Genomic DNA, 7,820 nt, shown 5'->3' on the forward strand with positions numbered 1-7,820 from the left:
TAACCTGAACTGGTTGGTGATTGGGGGGGGGGGGGAGTAAATTTAATTTCGAAAGATATTTATCAGACAATGTGTTTGAACTTGTTGAAACATCACAAGATAGGAAAATCTCTTATGGTGTAGAATTGAGTTGAAACATCACAAGGTAGGACAATCTTTGATGGTGTAGAATTGAGTTGAGACATCACAAGATAGGACAATCTTTTATGGTGTAGAATTGAGTGTACCATTCAATGTAAGATGGATATAATACTAATGTCAACAATGGCAAATATTGATAGAATTTTGAAAAGGCGTTGTTAACAGCTATCAAAAATGTTCTATTGAATGATTACAATGAATAAAACAAGGGGAGTAAATAAACATTGGAGGCGCGATGGCTGAGCGGTCAAGCGCTTGGCTTCTGAACCGGGCTCCCGGGTTTGAATCCTGAAGACTGGGATTTTTAATTTTGGGATCCTTGGGCGCCTCTAAGTCCACCCAGCTCTAATGGGTACCTGACATTAGTTGGGGGAAAGTAAAGGCGGTTGGTTGTTGTGCTGGCCACATGACACCCTCGTTAACCGTGGGTCACAGAATCAGATGACCTTTACATCATCTGCCCTATAGACCACTAGGTCTAAAAGGGGAACTTTACTTTTTATTTTGAAAGAAACATTACGACTAAAAACAAGAGAACATAATCAAATGCAGTTCTTCTGCTGGCTCTCAATTGAGAAAATGTTTAGTTAGCAAAGTATGAATAACAAACATGGTTACAAAGACAGTTTGTGTGGAAACACAAACTCAAAATCGGCCCCCTAAGTGTTCCACCTAGAGTCTACACCGAAATTCGAACACGGGACTTCCGGTTCCAAGTGCTTTACCCCTCAGCCACAGCATCTCCATATATTCATTTAGCGTACACTTATAGGTATTTTTTTAAATAATAATTATTAAATTAATTGTAACCATACATTCAAAATTAATAACATATTACATTTAATAAAGAGCAACTTAAAAAAGAGTTATTCTTCTAACAAAATTAGATAAATTGGCAACACGGAAAAAAAAATTCTTGGCCAACTTTAAGCTACAATCATACACATAAAGTATTTTTATGTCTATGGCTACAATTGTGTGCAAATGCCTTAAGACTTTACCCTCGGAAATAAAAATTAATATCTCCATTGTCATTGGTCATACAAACTAGACATAGATCTAGCTAGATCTAGACCTAGTTTAAGATCTAAATCTAGATTCAAGATCTAAGTTTAGGTCCATAATTAGATCTAAGTCTAGATCTAGAACTAGATATAGAATCTGATATAGAATCTACTATATCTAGACTAGAGCTCGTATGAATTTACACGTTTAATCTTACAATTACTAGTAGCTACTAAGCCAATGTTATGATCATGAATAGTAGGCCTTTTGTTACCGGGTAATGATGTACTATGCTGTTCGTATCCGATTCATTTCTTAATATGATACTATTGTTTACATAATAAATAAATCTTCACCCCTAAGCTGTCAGAAAATAAGTTATTGCCTTAATAATTAAAATTTTGTTCAAATTATCAAAACATTTATAATATAAGCCTATATACTATAAATATTTCTAGATCTGGACCCTATTTAGTCTTATTTATAATGTGAATATGTTAAAACTGCGCGCTGTAAAAGTAGTTCGTTAATTTTTAAACTTGTAACTAAAACGAAGTTCGTATCAAAATTCTTTTTAAAAAACATTTGAATCAGTATTCTATTCAAAGAGTTTGTTAATAAATGGAAAATACATTTTATAATGATCCCTTGACACTTTTACCATTGTGACATTAGATGCAATTTTTTTTTACCATTGCGTGAATCCATTAATAAAGATTGAGTTATTAATGAAGAAGTTCATGGGACCTTTTAAAAAAAGTTATCTCCCTTTAAGTTTTTCATTGAAAAGTGCTGTAATTTTTTGAAAAATCTGCTTGCATGTACAATTTAAAAAATTAGATGGTTTACTTTCGGAAAAGAAAAAAGTAGCCGTTGCATCAGAACTTTAAATGATCTAAAATATCATGATGTCTGATGTTCATTTTCTCTTCTAGTTTATGAGATCTAAACGGGACGGACTGACAGACGGGCGGACAGGCCACACAAAACTAATAGCGTCTTTTCCCTTTCGGGGACCGCTAAAAATGTTAAATTAAACCTATACTTGCATAAATACATAATTATAATCTCTGAGGCTTATCACTTGTATATATATATATAAATATATATAATTCTCTTCATGACTCAAGAGTTTTGACATACAAGAAGAAGTAAAGGAAAGATCACTCTTAATTTCTGCAAGTCGGACGAACTAGAGTTACCCTACGAAAAAAAAAAAGAGGGGGAGAACAAGTAGTAGTCACCCGTCACAAAATAGCAGGGCCGAACCGTTGTGACACAGAAAGATCACTCTTTTTTTAGCGGCGAAAAAAGAGGAGGGGGAGAGAACAAGTTAACTTCTCTGTATTCACCCGTCACTAAATAGCAAGGCCGGAACTGACCATTGTGGGGCCCTATGCGAAACGGAATTCGCGGAGCCCAGTTTGGGTAGGGATACGGATTATAAGTGAAAATTAAGAGTTTATATTAGAAATAAAATTAAATTCGTCTTTGCATTTTATTCATTCTTTACTACGTACAGAATTACTTTACGAGCCTTGTGTGTAGCGAAGTTATACAGTATATCATAAAAATTCTTTTTTCTACATAGATCAAGCTCAATATCAAGAATTACCAAATGTTTCAATCTATCTACGAGTATTGTTAACCTCAAGTAATTCTTCATTAGTTTGAGGCGCGAGAAGCTTCTTTCAACAGATTCCAAAATTACGGGATAATTTCGTTTTCCATATTGAGTGACAGCCCGAAATGACAATTTTTGTTTACATTTCAGGTTATTTGTATGAGTTTTCTAAAGACTTTAATAATTTCCGGAGATTTCCATGACTTTTTCGTATATTTTGCAATTTCAGGAGATTTCCCGGAGCTCCTGGTAAATCGACAGGAGGCCGCGGGAAATCTGCTATTAGTTATAAAATAGTTTAATTTAATAATTTATGCACCTAGAATTAGCGCGGGTCCTATGAAAGTGCGGGGCCCACTGCGGTCGCATAGGTTGCAGTGGCCTAAGGCCGGCCCTGCAAAATAGCGCCGTATGCTACGCCGACGATCGACTAGTTAATAAATAACTATAATATATCGGTAGTTTACTTCTTTAGATAAATAATACAAATAATATATGATACTTATTCTAAAAGACCCTGTGAGAGACTTTAACCAAAGGAGTGTGGGACCATTGATATGTTAATGACACTGCAAGGCAGCTCCAGGAAAAATTCCAAGAACAAAATGCAGACTTCTTCTCAATATATGTCGACCTAAAAAAAATCATTCGACACTGTTAGCAGAGACTCTGGAAGATCTTGTTAAAGGATGGGTGTCCATACAAATTCATATCCATGGTGAGACTATTTCATGATGGCATGAAGGCTCCTGTCTAGGAAACTGGACAACCATCAGAGCCCTTCGAAGTATCAAACGGGGTAAAACAAGGCTGTGTCCTAGCACCTACACTATTCAGTAATATGTTCTCTGCTATGCTGACAGATGCATTGACAGATAGAGAAAATATCGGGATAAGTATAACATACAGACTTGATGGTGGCCTATTCAACCCGAGGCGTCTCAAAGCAAAATCAAAAACAAAATAAGCAGTTTTCAGAAAACTGCCATTTTCTGATGACTGTGCCGTAAATGCCTGCTCTGAAAATATTCTGCAGAGCATCGTAAGTGACTTTTCAAGAGCATGTTCAGACTTGGGCCTCACCATTAACACAAAAAAGATTGAAGTTTTATATTTACCTGCTCTAGTTAAAGCCTAGTTGGATTCAAGCATCAAGATAAACGGACATGATATAAATGCAGTGGACAGATATATAGAAAACATGCAAAAAAAACAACAACAACAAAAAAAAACTGAATTACTTTCACATGACCTATCTAAGAAAAATACTGAATGTTAAATGGCAAGAAAAAATACCTGATACTGAAGTCCTTCGAAGATCGGGCCTGCAAAGCATCCATACAATCCTGATGCAGTCCCAGTTGCGATGGGTAGGACACGTCTGCAGAATGGAAGACCTACGCATTCCTAAACGACTGCTATATAACCAACTAAGGGAAGGAAAGTGCTGACAGGATGGACAAAGAAAGCGCTCTAGGGACACCATCAAAGCTTCTCTGAAAGCCTTCAGCTTTGACCCAGCCACCTGGGAGACAGAAGCACATGACAGAGCATCATGGGGTCGCGCTGTGAAAACTTGCGCACTTGTTGCTGAGGACAAGAGAACAGCGCTGGTAGAAGAAAAGCGTAAGAGAAAAAGCAATGCCAATGACACTAGCTCCAGCTGGAATACAATGCCCGGTGTGCAGCCGAACATTCCGGGCTAGCATGTGTCTCACCAGCCACATGAGGAGGCACAAAAGCCCTCAGTCCTCCGTATGTACACAATCAATTAGGTCGCGTACAACGTGGACACTTACAATGAGACTCTATTAAAAAATAATTTCACCCTAAACAGAATCTAGAAATAACAACTAGGCTTAGATAGAGTCTCTACCATAAAAAAAAAGAGAATTCACTAGAGTGAAGCTTTAAGTCCAATTAAAAATTTAATCTCGACTCTTGTACTTTCTAAGGTAACACTAATCTGCGTCCCCGGGCTGGGTCGTCTGCTTGTTTCCTGTAGGTTACAATCGAACACATTAGAGAGTATACCTTCAGGCGTCCAGACTCGTTTAGGATAGGATTAAAGTCAAGTGATAAGAAGACACTGGATGGTCTATAAGTACCACCAGTTGCTCCTAGGTAGAACATAACTCTTGTAGGCTCAAATACTCAAACAACAGAATGCAAAGAAACTAGGGACAAAATATTGATATAGATCTACAGATCAATACTATAGTGTTGCTGTTATGAATACACTTGAAGCTATTATCACGATATCCTTATCGAACTACTATTTAATAAGCGTAACTTCGTTAATCCGCTGTTGTAGGACTGTAGACTGACTAAAAGAAAGTAGAAGAAATACAAAATAAAAGTTTACATTAAAACCTCGATTACGGAAATGTTTAGTGACTCGTACAAAGTTTAGTTTTAAACAAAATAGTTATGGCGTGAAATCTGAGAATAATATTTAGATTTCTAAGTTTAAAAAATGGCTTTCTATTTCACCGACTTTCTTCTGTCTGTCTGTCTGTCATCTCTCTTTCACTCTTTCATATATAAATTTATTTACATAAAGAGAGAGAGAGAGCCGAGACGTAAGATCTTGTACCTTGTTTGTATTTTCTCCAATGAGATCTAGATCACATGCAAACCTGAGATTGGATACATGCCTTCAGTTGATGGTTAAGTTAAGAGTAAATCCTTCTAGAGTCTTCAATATGCTCCAGAAATACCTGAAAAAGAACTGAAGAGAGAATGCATCCTTGCCGCACTCCTATGGATGTCCTTTCTCAATTTCATTCCTTAAAAATACTGAGCTATTTGCGTTATGATATAGAGCTTTGAAAACATCGATAATGTTTTGATCTAGGTTGACTCCCTTATCAATTGCTACTCGCCATCATGCCCAAACCCTGTCAAAACCTTTTTTGTACTCTATGAAGTTTTGTACCAGTTTCTTTTGGTGTTGAATGCAGTTTTTATTGAACAGTCTGATGTGAACTACTTGTTCAACAGTGCTTCTACTTGCATGGAGCCTGCCTGTTCTTCGGAAAGTATCTCTTCGTCTGTTGAGAACTATTCTTAGCATTATCTTGCTCGGATGAATGATTTAGCTTTGGCATTGTCTCAAGTTTCCTTTCTTAAGAAGTGGAATAATTAAAAATTGGGTCCATTCTTTTGGCCATGTTTTTTCGTCGAATATTCATTTGGCAGATTGTGCTAAAACATTTAGCTATATGTGAGCTGGCGTGTTTAAACGTTCTGGTGATATGTGTACAATGCCAGCCACTTCATTGCTTCCTCTAAGTCTGACTCTAGAATTGGAGCCTCGCCAAGGTCTCTGTTGTCCCAAGAGGTTTTGATGATTACACTGTAGTTGGGATTTATCTCGAAGTTATAGGCCTACAGATCTTTGCAATATTCTGCCCACCATCTAGGCTCAGGTTCAGTCAGAAGAGCTCTATCATTGTTTTCAATCACTGTGGTTTTAGCTTGTCTTGTGATGGTTAAAGCTTTTAATGTTTCGCATTGTTTTATCTTCAGTGGCGGACCGATAGGGTTAATGTGTGTGTGACCTACTGACACGCGTGGCACAGGTCAACGGCTGTCAATGGACAAGTGAAAGTACTAATAGTACACGCTAATATGACCCGTGTTATGGTCATGTGATCGAAAAGCTTTCGTGGACCAGAGACAGAGTGTGTAAGAAGCTCAGTCCAGGACAGCAAGGCAGTAAGGACGGTGCGGTACAATGTGAGTCCTTGAGAATGTAGCTGTACGAGTCCAGGAGTAGACAGACTAGTAGAGTTTAGTAGGCAAAATAGTGAGCGTTAAGTAAAACAAAGCATTTGAAGTTAGTGTTGCCAGTTGTATAGTATTGGCTGGTGATGTATTGAGTTAACATAAAAAATCTCAGAGAAGAAAACCAAAGCTAATAACACTAGCTCCAGCTGGAATAACCGGGCTCACATAGGTCTCACCAGCCACATAAGGAAGCACAATACCCAATGCAAAGCCCTCAGCCCCATGGATGACAGAAATCATCGAACCACGATGGAAGAACTATATACGTAACATAAAATCACTGTTATTATTCTTTAGTGTGAACATCAGCAATAAATATACAATTTTAACTACAAACGGGAAGGTTTTGAAACCTGGTCTATCAAAATGTTTTGCGTAAGGTTACAGAAATTTTAAAGCTTAAAGTTGTGAAGATTTATAAGATTTAGATATTATGAATATATAACAAGAGGCTATATAGCATTAGGCCCATTATATCTAATTGTAGTATACCAAGGAATAATTCAAGACATACTTGATGTTTTAATGTAGGCCTACATTTTGTTTGTTGTAATGTGAAGTGAACCCAATAGAACCATTCAACTCAATTAAATCCTAATGTTTAAAAAAAAATGATTGAATACTTTTGAATGTAAACATTAAATACGTCCTAATTGTTAATATAATGTGATCATGTGTCTCCAGGAGTACTGCGCCCAGAAAATATATCCTGGCCCCAAAAATCTCCTATAGAAGAAAAACTATACGGAGAGCTGCCTGATCTGGAAACCACAGCGCAGTTCATCTCAGTTATAGGATTACTGATCTGAAATCTCCGATATGTAAAATGAGAAAGGAGAAGAAATTAAATCCTTTAAAGGACCCATTTCTGATTTTTCCCTCTAGGCTCAATGTTCAAGTCATAGCACCACAAGGCACTGCTATCTGTCAGTACAGGGACGCAGGTACACGAGCACATGCTCGACTTGTTTGTTATTATCGGATATTTGAAATGGAAAATATTCCGTGAGTCTGTGGAGCTTATCCCTAGTAACATTCTTAACTATAAAAAACAAAAACCTTTGAAATCATGCATTTGTATGTATATATATATATATATATGTATGTATGCATGTATCTATGTAGGCCTATGTATGTATGTATTTATGTCCCGCATAGAAATTAAAACCGTTTCACCAATCTTGATAAAACTTGGCATAAATGTTTCTTGGATACTAACTGTAACCGAGACGCATGTATAGTAGCCCTAAAACAAACT

Source organism: Biomphalaria glabrata, chromosome 6 (assembly GCF_947242115.1).
Source record: "Biomphalaria glabrata chromosome 6, xgBioGlab47.1, whole genome shotgun sequence".
NCBI classification, from domain to species: Eukaryota; Metazoa; Mollusca; class Gastropoda; family Planorbidae; genus Biomphalaria; species Biomphalaria glabrata.